General features: G+C 40.4%; 1 protein-coding gene across 3 annotated transcripts in view; it reads left to right on the forward strand.

Moving 5' to 3' along the window:
* Nucleotides 1–11,879, forward strand: part of ATXN7 (ataxin 7) — a 110,545-nt gene that overhangs the window by 50,308 nt on the left and 48,358 nt on the right. The window lies entirely within an intron of this gene.

Here is an 11,879-nt window from a genome sequence, read left to right on the forward strand (position 1 = left end):
ATCTTACTTCTATCATTGACAGTCCCTCTAGGTTGTGGGCTGCTTGCCTGTGTTCCTGAGAAGCATCTATGGTACCAGTCTATAGAGTGTGTTTTCTTTAGTGAATTACCGGTATGTTTACCGGTAATAAACTTGCACTGTTTTATGTATATGTTTGATTACATACAGCCTTGTCACAGTTTTCCTGCATGTCATAAGCATTTGAATATAAATTAAAATGTTAAAATCAAATCTGATATTGTTTTACCTTTTATTTGGTGTGTGGAAGGTGTGCGGAAGAGGGGGTAGTCTTATACGGCGAGTATATAACAAACTCTGTATTTTGAGTGGAAATGTTAGGGGGTCGTCTTATACGCCCAGTCGTCTTATACGCCGGCAAATACGGTAAAAATCATTATTAGGAGGTAAAAGGTAAAGCAGGGTTAAAAACCGAAGGCCAGCGACAGCCCAGGTGGAATATAATCCCTCCCCCTGTCAGGAGCTAGGCTTTCTGATTCATTGAATGGGTTAATGCCTGTCAGATGTTGAGTATTTTCTTGAAAGTGGTGTGCATTTTCTGTATTTTATTGAAATTATACAAAAAGGAAATGTATCTTATAAAATCTCTTTTGAAATATTGCATCAGTATAGTGAAAGGTTTGTTTCCTTCTAGATCCTGAAGTTGGGGGTTTAGTGGTTGGTAAAATTATAAATATATTCCCAATATGAAGACATGGCCTTTTTTTTTTTTAAGGAAATGTGAATTTAAAACTTCCAAGTTCAGTAGTTCTAGTTGAACTTACTGTCATGTTCTAATTTGTGAATGAGTTGAAGCGATGACATTTTCCCTATCAAAGTTACATATATACTTAGAACGCCGCATTGTGACATCAGGTTTCATGCACCACCCTGAGCCATCCCTGGGCTTCAGTCTCCAAGCCTGTTACCTGGATGTTTAGTCACAAAAGGATCCAAATAACGTTCTTTTGCATTGCCAGAATGCCACCTAGCATGTTTAAAATAAAATTCTGATCATAAAGCTTAGTTTCATACTCAGTTTGGTTCACTAAAAACTCAGAAGTATTTGAATACCCACCTTGTAGTATGCTTCTTAACTCTGTGGAGTTTAACTCTTGCTGGAGAAATAGACAAAACTAACGAGAAACATTTTAAAATAACTGCAGGTTCTTCCTCATTTTCCTCACTCCCACAAATGCAAGCACTGGACGGAGAATACCACAGTGGGGGTCCTTCTTTGATAGTGTTTAAGCAAAGCCTCAGAGAAGGTGACCCCTGGTGACCTGAGCCCTAAGTGATGAGGGAGCCACCATGACCACCTGGAATAAGAGCATTCAATACAGAGAGAAGAGCCGTTGCACAACCTGAAGAAGGCAGTGTGGCTGCAGGGTGTTAGTGGAAGGAAGCAGAGACTAGAAAAGTCTGGCTTTACAGGCAGGGACCTGATCAGGCACAACTTCTATGCCAGAGTAAGAAGCAGCTTGTGGGCTATTGGCTGGTTTGTGTGGGAGTAACAGGCCCACCGCACTTATACCTGTGGGAGAAGAGGGGAAGCAGGGAGAATAGTCAAAAGCAGGAGATGATAATAGACTAAGGCTTAGGTGGGCAGTAGAGCTGGGGAGACAGCAGAGCTTTGAGGTACGTTTTGAAGCTAAAACCTTCAGAGCTTGCTGTCGGGACAGCAGTTGTTTAAGAGTCATACCATCATAATCAACATCCCACCATTTTCCCCTAAGGAATAGATATTTTATGTAATCGTAAGAAGGTTCTTTGAGTTTCTGCTTGTGGATGAGGCCCCGGGGTGGGCACAGAGAGTGAGTACAAAGATGAGTAAGATATTGTCTTCCTGCTTAAGGCTTTCAGAGGCTAGTATTGGAGAAGCAATTGGTCAGTTGGCAAGTATTTTGGAGTTAGGATTTTGAAGCCTGGATTTAAATTTAAATCCAGCAGACTGTTTTTAAACTTGCAAGAACTATAGGCTAGTTCTTTGCTTTGAACAAGTCTTCCAACCTTGGCTTCCTTTGTTATAATGTGGGAATGGTAATAGCAACCTCATAGGTTCCCTGTGAGGATTAAATGGAACAGCAAGAGTAAAAAAACTCTTCATACAATGCCTGACACATAATAGGTCAGAGAGAAATAAAGGTACAGCTGTATGTATATACAGGAAGGTGTGTGTCTGAAGTCGTAAAACAGTCCACGGTGTTAAGAATAGGAAGAGCACAGATCGCTTCTTGTTGTAACTCACAGAAGGCTTCTTAGAGAACAGCCTTACAGCAGGCTATTCTGAAGAGTAAAATGGATTCTTTTTCCCACATGCAATTTCCCTTCTCAGTTTTTAGACATATAATACCTGTTCATTGTGGAAAATGCAGAAAGTACTTTTTAAAAAATCACCTATAATCCCCTAAAATGGGAAGTATGATGGGGATAGACAGTGCTGCCACTTAGAGCGTCACGATTTGTGCACTGAATAGCCGTATTTGGTGGCCCCTGGTTGGCACCTGGGGTGATATGAGCAAGTGCAGAAGCAGAAAATTCCAGGCTGTCTAGAATGTACTATATGGAGTCTCCATTGGCTGGAGCTGATGTACCCATATGTGCAAGATCTCTGTGCAAAGGCAGGCTGGGACTAGCACAGAGAGCCTCAGTGCCCATCAGACACCTCCGGCCTTGATGTGCTAGGGGAGACTTGTTACAGGTTTTTTAGCACCAGAGTGATGCAATTTAGTGGTCCTTCGGGATTAAGGGCAGAGTGGATTGGGAGTGAGGTCGGAAAGAGGGGAGTGTGAAAACTGCAGTTCAGATCAAGGCCCACTTAAAGGTGTATGTAGCCTCTTCGAGGACATCCTTAGGCAGAAAGGGGACTTTTTTGGTCCCCTCTTCCAGAAACAATTCACACAGTTGTTACAGCACATTTTATGGAGATGATTTTCTTTATTTTCCTCTGTCTTTCTTAGAACATCAATGTATAGCAGGGGGCGGGAATAGGGAGGGTCTTAAAATCATATTTCTACCCTTTTTCTCTACCAGTACCTAGTACACACAATGTCTTCTAATAAGATACTTTTGAATGACAAAGGAATTGTGTTAACTTCAAATGTGTAAATGAGCAGATGTGAATTCGAGATTCACATACTCAAATGCCTTCTGTGGCTACTCAGGAGATATGATTGATAAAGCCACTGGGTAGAGCACTTTGGTCCCTCTAGTGGCAAGGAAAATATTAAAGTTGTAGAAGAGAAGAATCCTTGACAGAAAGATGATGACCAAGTGCAGAATCCAGCTGGGATATGTGGAAGGAATTCCATATTTGAGGCAGCAGCCAAGGAAAAGGCTGATGGAATAAGCAGGAGGTTTGGAGATGGCTAGTTGTGAGGGGTTGGGGACAACTGCAGGAGTGGAGGGAGCCACCATGTGGTGTCCCTGGAGTGGCTTGGGAGTGACACCTCCTCACCTGGAGGGAAGGAGAGGTGGGTATGCTCCCAGAACCAAGGACCTATTCCCACGGCTGCCAGTGTCTCTTTGTCTTGGGGGACGGGTTATAACAGGAAAAAGTAATTTGGAAACCCATTCTTTTTTTTCATTGTAATTTCACTCTTACTCGTTTGCTTCCCAAAATTAACACCAGAAAAAGGTTTTCAAATTCAGAATCTTTTCCAGTGGCCATGGCAGTCCATTTTTACAAGTTAGGAAGAACCCATACCTGCCAAGGGAGGGATTCTACTTTCTTATCTTTTGTTGAAAATTTGTGGGCAGTCTTCTGTGAATTCATGTATTGCTGATATTTATCTGTGACTTTTATGAACAAATGAGCAGTTGCTTCAAAATCCAACAGGCAGTAACTTTAAAACTGCTGCTGCCAGCACAGAGAAGGAAGCTGCCATTCAGCGAGACTTGTAAACCAGTTGATGTTGGTGGTAATGTTCTGAATTGGTGAGCAGCTTATTATCCAGAGTAGTAAGAGGCCACAACTTTTTGCTAGCTAAGCTGCTTTTGGGGAGTTAACAGTTAGCCAGGATTTCCATGGGAGCAATGATGGTGAGTGAGGTAGTGTCATTTTGGCACGTCCAGTTTCACATAGTCTGATTCAGACTGACACAGGTCCACACTCAGACATTTGTTGAGTCTAGCAAGATGGCATGACAGGAGGCCCTGTTTCTTAAACTGGTTTTTAACTGTTTGTATTATATGCTGGAAATGGCACATTGTCTCTAAAACTTTTAGTATGGAGGAGGGCTGAGATGGTGAAATTCCTAGGGCCAGAAACACCTAAGTTGGGAATCTCAGCTAATCAGTTAGTGATAAATGTGTTGGGCCTAAATTGGCTACTGAATAGCACAAAACGTGTAGTCCTATTTACATACATTTACTATGGGTCTGAATAGGTAGGACCAACTGATGACTTGTGGGTGCCTCTGGGGTTGAAAGAGTTTCCCAGGTGATTCTGATAAGCTCCAAGTGCTCTGTGCTCTGCTGCTTCTCTTTGAGTTTGCTTGTGAAGAATACCTCAATCTCTCTTAACCTCTCTCATGCAGACATGGGGTGATCTTTATCTGGGTGAAGTAAGTGAGTGGTGTTAATTCAGCTCAGACAGGTGCCATAATTAGAATCTCTGTAATTAATTGAAACTCAGCTCAAATGTCAGCCATTGAAGTATTTTGCCTCATATTAGTCAGGCTGACCCACTGATTCACCTTTTGACTCAGCCCTGAGTCCCAAAGCAAGACCTCTGAAATCACAGGTGCCTCTGCCACCTTTTCTCAATTTTAATCCATTGGGTTCCATCTTTTTGATTTGTTTACTTAATTCCACTGAATATTTTTCTTTGACCATAAAATTCTTTGATGCTCTTGCTAGTGCCAGCTCAGAGCCCTAGGCCTGCTCTCTTTGTTGAAATCCACGTGCTAGTGTGATGTTATCAGAAGAATTGAAAGAAATTTGGAAAGGGAGTAACTTTTCACTTGCAATTTAATGTTATTAAAGTTGGGGAGTGATAGCTACTCAATGTGTTGGGAAACACCAGCTATTGGATTTGGTTTCCTCTTCTGTTTAGGGAGCTCTCCACTGAGGGCGAACCTTAGCTCTAGCAAATGCCACACCTAGGAAGCAGAATCCTCGAATCTCATGTTGATCTGCAAAAGGAATATAGATAAACACCCCTTACCATTTTTCTATTGATTTTATGCATTGAGCCCCTACCAGTTGCTGTCAGTGGCATTGTAATCTGGCCTCAAGTGTAAAACATCTGCCCCACTCTCAGACTTCTGCTCACAGGGAGGGATGTCATAAATGTGGCTTTTCCATAATGTTGTGAAAGTAGTTTTAGCAGAAACACTGCTGCGATATTATAGTTTTCTCCACTTGCATAAGTTCTATTTACCTAAAATGTCCTTTTTATCAGAGGATGAGTAAATAGAAATTGCTCATACTTTTAAAGCTAATTAATGGGTTTCAAAGAACAGTAGCATAAGAGCAAACTGAGTCTTACTCTGCGAGATCCAGTGGGCTGGTTCTGGCAAAATGCTGATTCCTCCTGTTGACACTTCACACAGTTGAGCAGTGACTGCCAACCTGGAATTAAGCTAACCTACATCACAAAGCAGAAGCTGAACTGTTTAATACATAATGACCTCCATTTTTGCCATCTGATTGATTACATGGAGTAACAGCGTAAGGTATTTTGAATGAGTTATTTTATTTGGCTATTTAGTAACTTTGTTTTGGGATAAAGAAAAAAAATTTTTTTCCAGGATGCTAGCTAAATTTGGCCACTAAATTTAAAAATTTTAAAAAATATTTTATTTATTCATTTTAAGGAGAAAGAGAGGAAAGGAGAGAGAGAAGTCCATTTATTGATGCATTCATTGGTTGATTCTTGTACGTGCCCTGACTGGGCATTGAACCCACAATCTTGGTGTATCAAGACAATACTATAACCAACTGAGCTACCCTGGCAGGGCCACTATATTTTTATTATCTAGGTATTTTCTACTTTGAAACATCAGTGATAGTTAATCTTTTTAGGATTGGCGTTCATTTAAAATTTCAGAGACTAATAATTTTTAATAGCACTTGATGATTTACAAAGTGCATGTATTACCTCATTTCCTATTCTTAAAGACCCACTGAATGGATGGTTTTATTCCCAGTTTACAGATAAAACTCCTAAATTAAATTTCATTCATACAGATAAAATGTACCAGGCCACCCCTGGACCCGATGCTCAGTGGTTAGAGCATTATCCAGATAAGCCAAGGTTGTGAGTTCGATCCCCAGTCAGGGCACATGCAAGGAGCAATCAATGAATAAGTGGAACAGCAAATCAATGTCTCTCTTGTCTCTCTCTCTCTCTCTCCTTCTCTCTCTCTCTCCCTCCCTCTCTCTCTCTTTCTCTCTCTCTCTCTCTCTTTCTCTCTTTATTCCCTCTCGAATCAATAAATTAATAGGATTTTTTTTAATATACTAGGGCAGGTTTTCTGACAACTCACATCTATTTCTCTTGTGTATAATAAGGATGTATGGAGTTAAAAGAAAATCTAGAGAAGATGTAATGAATGTCACCTTTCACAAAATTATCCTAGTGACATGTTCTAGCTCTGGTAGAATTTTAATTTTGCTTAGAGTAGCTGGGTCAGCATTGTTAAGCCATTATCTCAGAGAGAACATGTAGTAATTTGAAGACATAATGATAGTAGATAGATATTTGTTGTAGTCCAATCCTTAGATTTCTCTTCAGAGTGTTCTACTTTATTTAACCCTAAATTATAGTAGCTAGTCAAAGCCAAACTCCTCCTCTTTTTGTTACAGCCTCATAACATTTTGTAGCTTCTTTAGAGAATTGGTTGGCATATTTATTTCTGCAGTCAGTATAAAGGTTGAAACTTGTTGTAGAGCCAAAAAATACTTGGCTCTTTTGCTTCGGAAACACCTTGCCAGGCTTTCCTGCAGCAGTTGGGGGCCGAGCCAGGGAAGGGAGCTAACCAGAGCAGGCGCATCAAAACGTGAACCGTGTCAAGGTGGACGCTACTTTAACTCTCGAAGGAAATTCCCAGTTGACCATTTGACCTAAGCTCCTTGTCACTCAATAGCATGATGTAAAGTGAATGCAGTGAATTCAGATTTTTCTTTGCCATAAGCCAAATAGTGCTAATATGATTTTATCTTTTTCCTGTTGTGTAATAAGCAGGCACCTTTTAATGGTGTTACTTATACCATTTGTAGGAGCAACACTTTCATTTCTAGTTATAAAATGTATTGATTTTTTTCTCATACTGAAATCTGTGTCTGTCTTATCTGTGTTTTTGAGGCTTTCTTAAAAACTAACTGGCAATGATGTTATCTGTGTATTTAACAAATATTTATTGAGTACTGCTGTCTCTTCTCGGCATTGTTCTCTACTGAACTAGAAAAGCAGTGTCATTGATTTCATGCAGCTTATATTCTGTTTAGGGAGGGTGGCGCAAGAAAGACAAAATCAGGTAAAATAAGATTATTTCAGATAGTGATAAATGCTAGGAATAATGTGAGAAAGAGTGGCCACGGAAAGACACTTTAGATAAGGGTAATCAAAGAAAGCTGCTCTGAGAAGTTGGTGAACCCATGATGAATAAGAGCCTCCATCTGAAGATCTGGAGGACCGGTGTTCCACATGGAAGTGCAGAGATCGGAGGTGGAAATGGATTTGGCAGAAAGACCAGTGAGGAGGTACAAAAGCCATGTGCAAGGAGTGGGGGTCCAGGTTAAGGTTGGAGAAAGAAGGGCTGGGGCCAGAGGATTCTGCGCCCTGCAAGCCACAAAAGGAATCAGGATTGGACTACGTAGGCAAGGTGAAGTCACCAGAGGGCTTTGAGCAAGGAAGGGTCTTGATCTGACTCAGGTTGGTCTATGGAATGCAGGGGAGCTGGGACACCATTGGTGGGCTGTGTTGTCCTAGGCCAGGTGAGAGCTGGATTGTTGCAGCAGAGGCTGAGGTGTGGATGGAATAGGAATCAGCAGGGAAATAGAAAGCCAGCAAGGCCTGCTGTTGGACTGATGAGAGAGATGGGAAAAGAAAGGATGAGGAATGACTCATGGGGTTTTTGGCTCAAGCAACTGGATGAATTTACTTAGCTTGTGGATCGTGGGCTTCTTTCAATTTGGATATGGGCTTTTTCCCCTAAAGATTCTAGGAATAGAAAATAATTATTGCAGAGATGTCAAACTTTGGGGTCTTTTTTTATTCTTTTGAGATTTTGTTTGTTTTATTTTTGTTTTTTTGTAGTCATATAAGTAATTTCGTCATATAAGCTAGAAAACAAAAGAGGATGTGTACACTTTCCTGGGACTTCTTATGCTCTAATTTGGGTAACAAAAACTTGCTGATTAAAGAAACAAAAACACATATTTCTTCTTATTATTAACAACAGTAATATACATTGTTTTTTTAAAAAACAATTAACCACCCTGGCTGTACACCAAAGTTTCAGGTTCAATTCCTGGTCAGGGCACATACCTAGATTGTGGGTTTGATCCCAGGTCAGGGCGAGTACAGGAGGGAACCAGTCTATGTTTCTCTCTCTCATTGCTCTTGCTCTCCACCCCCACTACCTTTCCCTTCTCTCTCCAAAAATCAATTAAATTTTTTAAAAATAAACAAGACAGTAAGGCCGGTGTGGCTCAGTTGCTTGGGCATCGTCCCATGCGCCAAGAGGTCGCCGGTCCAATTCCTGGTTGGGGCACATGTCCAGGCTGCAGACTCGATTCCTGGTAGGGCTGTGCAGGGGCAGCTGGCTGATGTCTCTCTGTCATTGACATTTCCATCTCGCGCTCCCTCTCCCTTCCTCTCTCTCTAAAATCAATAAAACATTTTTTTAAAAGTAACCCACAACAGGAGGATAACTATGCAATCAGAATGAATAAATCTTCTCCACCTTACTTCTCAGGGGTACAGTTTACCATGCACCCTGGGAAGCTTTCCAGTCCTGGTCACTGAGCAAAACAGTATTTGACTGAAAACTTCTTTTCTTACACACATGAAAAATTAGATTTGTTATAAACCTACTTTTGAAACAATAATCTGCGTTATTTTTCCATGTAAATGCATATTACTCCTTTTTATTTTTAAAATTTATCTTTATTGTTGAAGGTATTACAGATGTCCCCCTTTTTTTCCCATTGACTCCCTCTACCCCACACCCAACCCTCCCAGGCCTTCACCACACTATTGTCTGTGTCCACAGACTATGCATATATGCATATAAGTTCCCCAGGTTAATCTCTCTCCAAGCCTCTACTCCTGTCTGCTCTCTGAGATTAGGTATCTGTTCCATGCTTCTATGTCTCTGGGTCTGTTTTCTTCATCAGTGTATTTTGTTCATTACATTCCACACATGAGTGAGATCATGTGATACTTATTTTCTCTGACCGGTTTATTTCCTTAGCATAATACTCTTCAGGTCCCTCCATGCTGTCTCAATGGATAAGAGATCCTTCTAGCTGCATGGTATTCCATGGTGTAACTGTACCACAGCTTTTTCATCCACTCATCTACTGATGGGAACTTGTCTGTTTCCAGATTTTAGCTTTTGTAAATTATCCTGCTATAGGGATGCATATAATCTTTCTGATGGGTGTTTTAGGTTTCTTAGGATATATTCCTAAGAGTGGGATCCCTGGGTCAAGTGGCACTTCCATTTTTAATGTTTTTGAGTAAACTCCATGCTGTTTTCCCATAGTGGCTGTACCAGTCTGTATTCCCACCAGCAGTGTACTAGGGTTCCCTTTTCTCCACACCTCGCCAGCACTCGTCTTTTGCTGATGTATTGATGATAGCCATTCTGACAAGTATGAGGTGATACCTCATTGTCATTTTAATTTGCATCTCTCTGATGATTGACTTTGAGCATTTTTTCATGTCTCTTGGCCTTCTGTATGACCACTTTGTAGCAGTGTCTATTTAGGTTTTTTGCTCATTTTTTAATTGAATTGTTTTCCTTCCTTTTGTTAAGTTGTATGAGTTCCTTTATTATTTTGGAAGTTAATCCCTTATCTCCTTTCTTTTCAAAGACTGCCTATTCCACTTTATTAATGTATTTAAATTAATTTAACCAGTCCCCTACTGACAGACATTGCATTATTACACAATGCTTTAGGACCATTCTTTGGGAATGTCTGTCAGTACTTCTGTGTAGGTATTCTCCACATGGAGGTCGGTCATAGATGCCCTTCAGGTTAGTATACTGTGACTTATTGAACTATTGTAATTTGTGATTCATGTCATCATGAGAAGGCGGTGAAAATGTGACTTCCTAGCACCACCAATAAATAAGTTGCTAATACTCACCAGTGCTGCTCTTGACCTGTCTGCTGCATGTATAAATCATTAGCGTGGCTGAGCTTCAGAGTTTAAAGGGGACATTTTAGGATATAAATAATATTTTGGTTATACTTGCTAAAAGATTTTTTTCCTGACAATCACTTCACAAGACTAATTTGTGTGTTGACTATTAAAGATACATACACACCTGCTATTTCAACCCTGTGAAGCTGTGGTCTTACATATGACCAGGAGAGGGAGTTTTCATTGCTTCCTTATGCTGTAATACAAGTATGTCAAACTCAAAGGCTAACGGGTCAAATAAACAAGGTTTAAGTTTATGTGGGCCGCAAAAAAAACAAAAGCTTCAGTTTTCATTGAAATATAGGTTTATTTTGATAGAGACATGCTGGATACAAAAGGCTGAAATAAATGAGTAATCGTTAACATAAAATAATAGAACATTTTAATAAAAATTAATGTTTTTTCTCTAACATTAACTTACCAGACACTAAATAACTGCACAAGTTAATTAGCGTAACACAAATACACCTATTTTTCTTGTTCTCCAAAAGCAAAATATTTCCTGTTGTGCACACCAGATAAGTCAGTCCAAGACTAATGACGTGGCCGTCGGCAATATTTCTTACATACCATTATATTGGCTGGGCCACACAGATATTCGTGTGGACCCCAAGTTTGACAATGCTTGCTGTAGCACCTGCTACCAGGTTGGCATAATACCTTCCTTTCATGTTCTAGTCCAGCGGTCGCCAACCTTTTGGACCTCATGGACCACCGGGTGGCTGCTGCTGCTCCAAAAGTTTCCTTAAACCAGCAGTTGCCAACCTTTGGGACCACTGGTTGGCGACCACTGTATCTAGTCCAAGCCCATGAAACACACTGGTTTTGGGGCCCCAAGGGCGCAGTGCCTAATTTTAGCTATTTGCTTCCTGATTCCAGATTGTGTGTATAAAAATCTCAATCTTAGGTTTACTTCTACATCTTGTTTTTAAGACAACAGTTATCAAATTGAACTTCAAAGAAATTGTATACCCTTTCCTTTGTGTGTTTGAAAGTTTGAGAGACAGAGATATCAAAGAAGGTAATTATCTTTAAATTAAATTACTAGGTGTACTGGTTAATAATAGCGGATTTTGTAATCAAAGAAAACACGATAACCTCGAGAAACATCAAAAGTGCTGAATTCAAAGAAATGTCCATTGCTAGCTACACATTTCCCCCATCTTCCAGGTAATTGTGGATACTGTCCCAATAGAACTTTTCTAATTTTGAGGCAGACCATTCAGAGACCCAATTTTCCACTTCTTCCTACGTTTTGAAGTGCTGCTCAGAAAGTGCATGTGCCATCAATTGGAACAAGTGGTAATCTGAAGGAGCAAGTTCTGGTGAATACCGCGGGTGGGTTAATATTGCCCAGGCAAGATCTTTTAACGTGCCTTTAACTGGTTTTGAAGTGTATGATGGTGGGTCATCATGAAGCAAAATTACTTTATCGTGTCTTCTGGCCCATTCTGGTCATTTTACAATCAAAGTGTGGTTCAAATTGATTATGTGCTGTCAG

This window comes from Myotis davidii, unplaced genomic scaffold, assembly GCF_000327345.1.
Source record: "Myotis davidii unplaced genomic scaffold, ASM32734v1 scaffold189, whole genome shotgun sequence".
NCBI lineage: Eukaryota > Metazoa > Chordata > Mammalia > Chiroptera > Vespertilionidae > Myotis > Myotis davidii.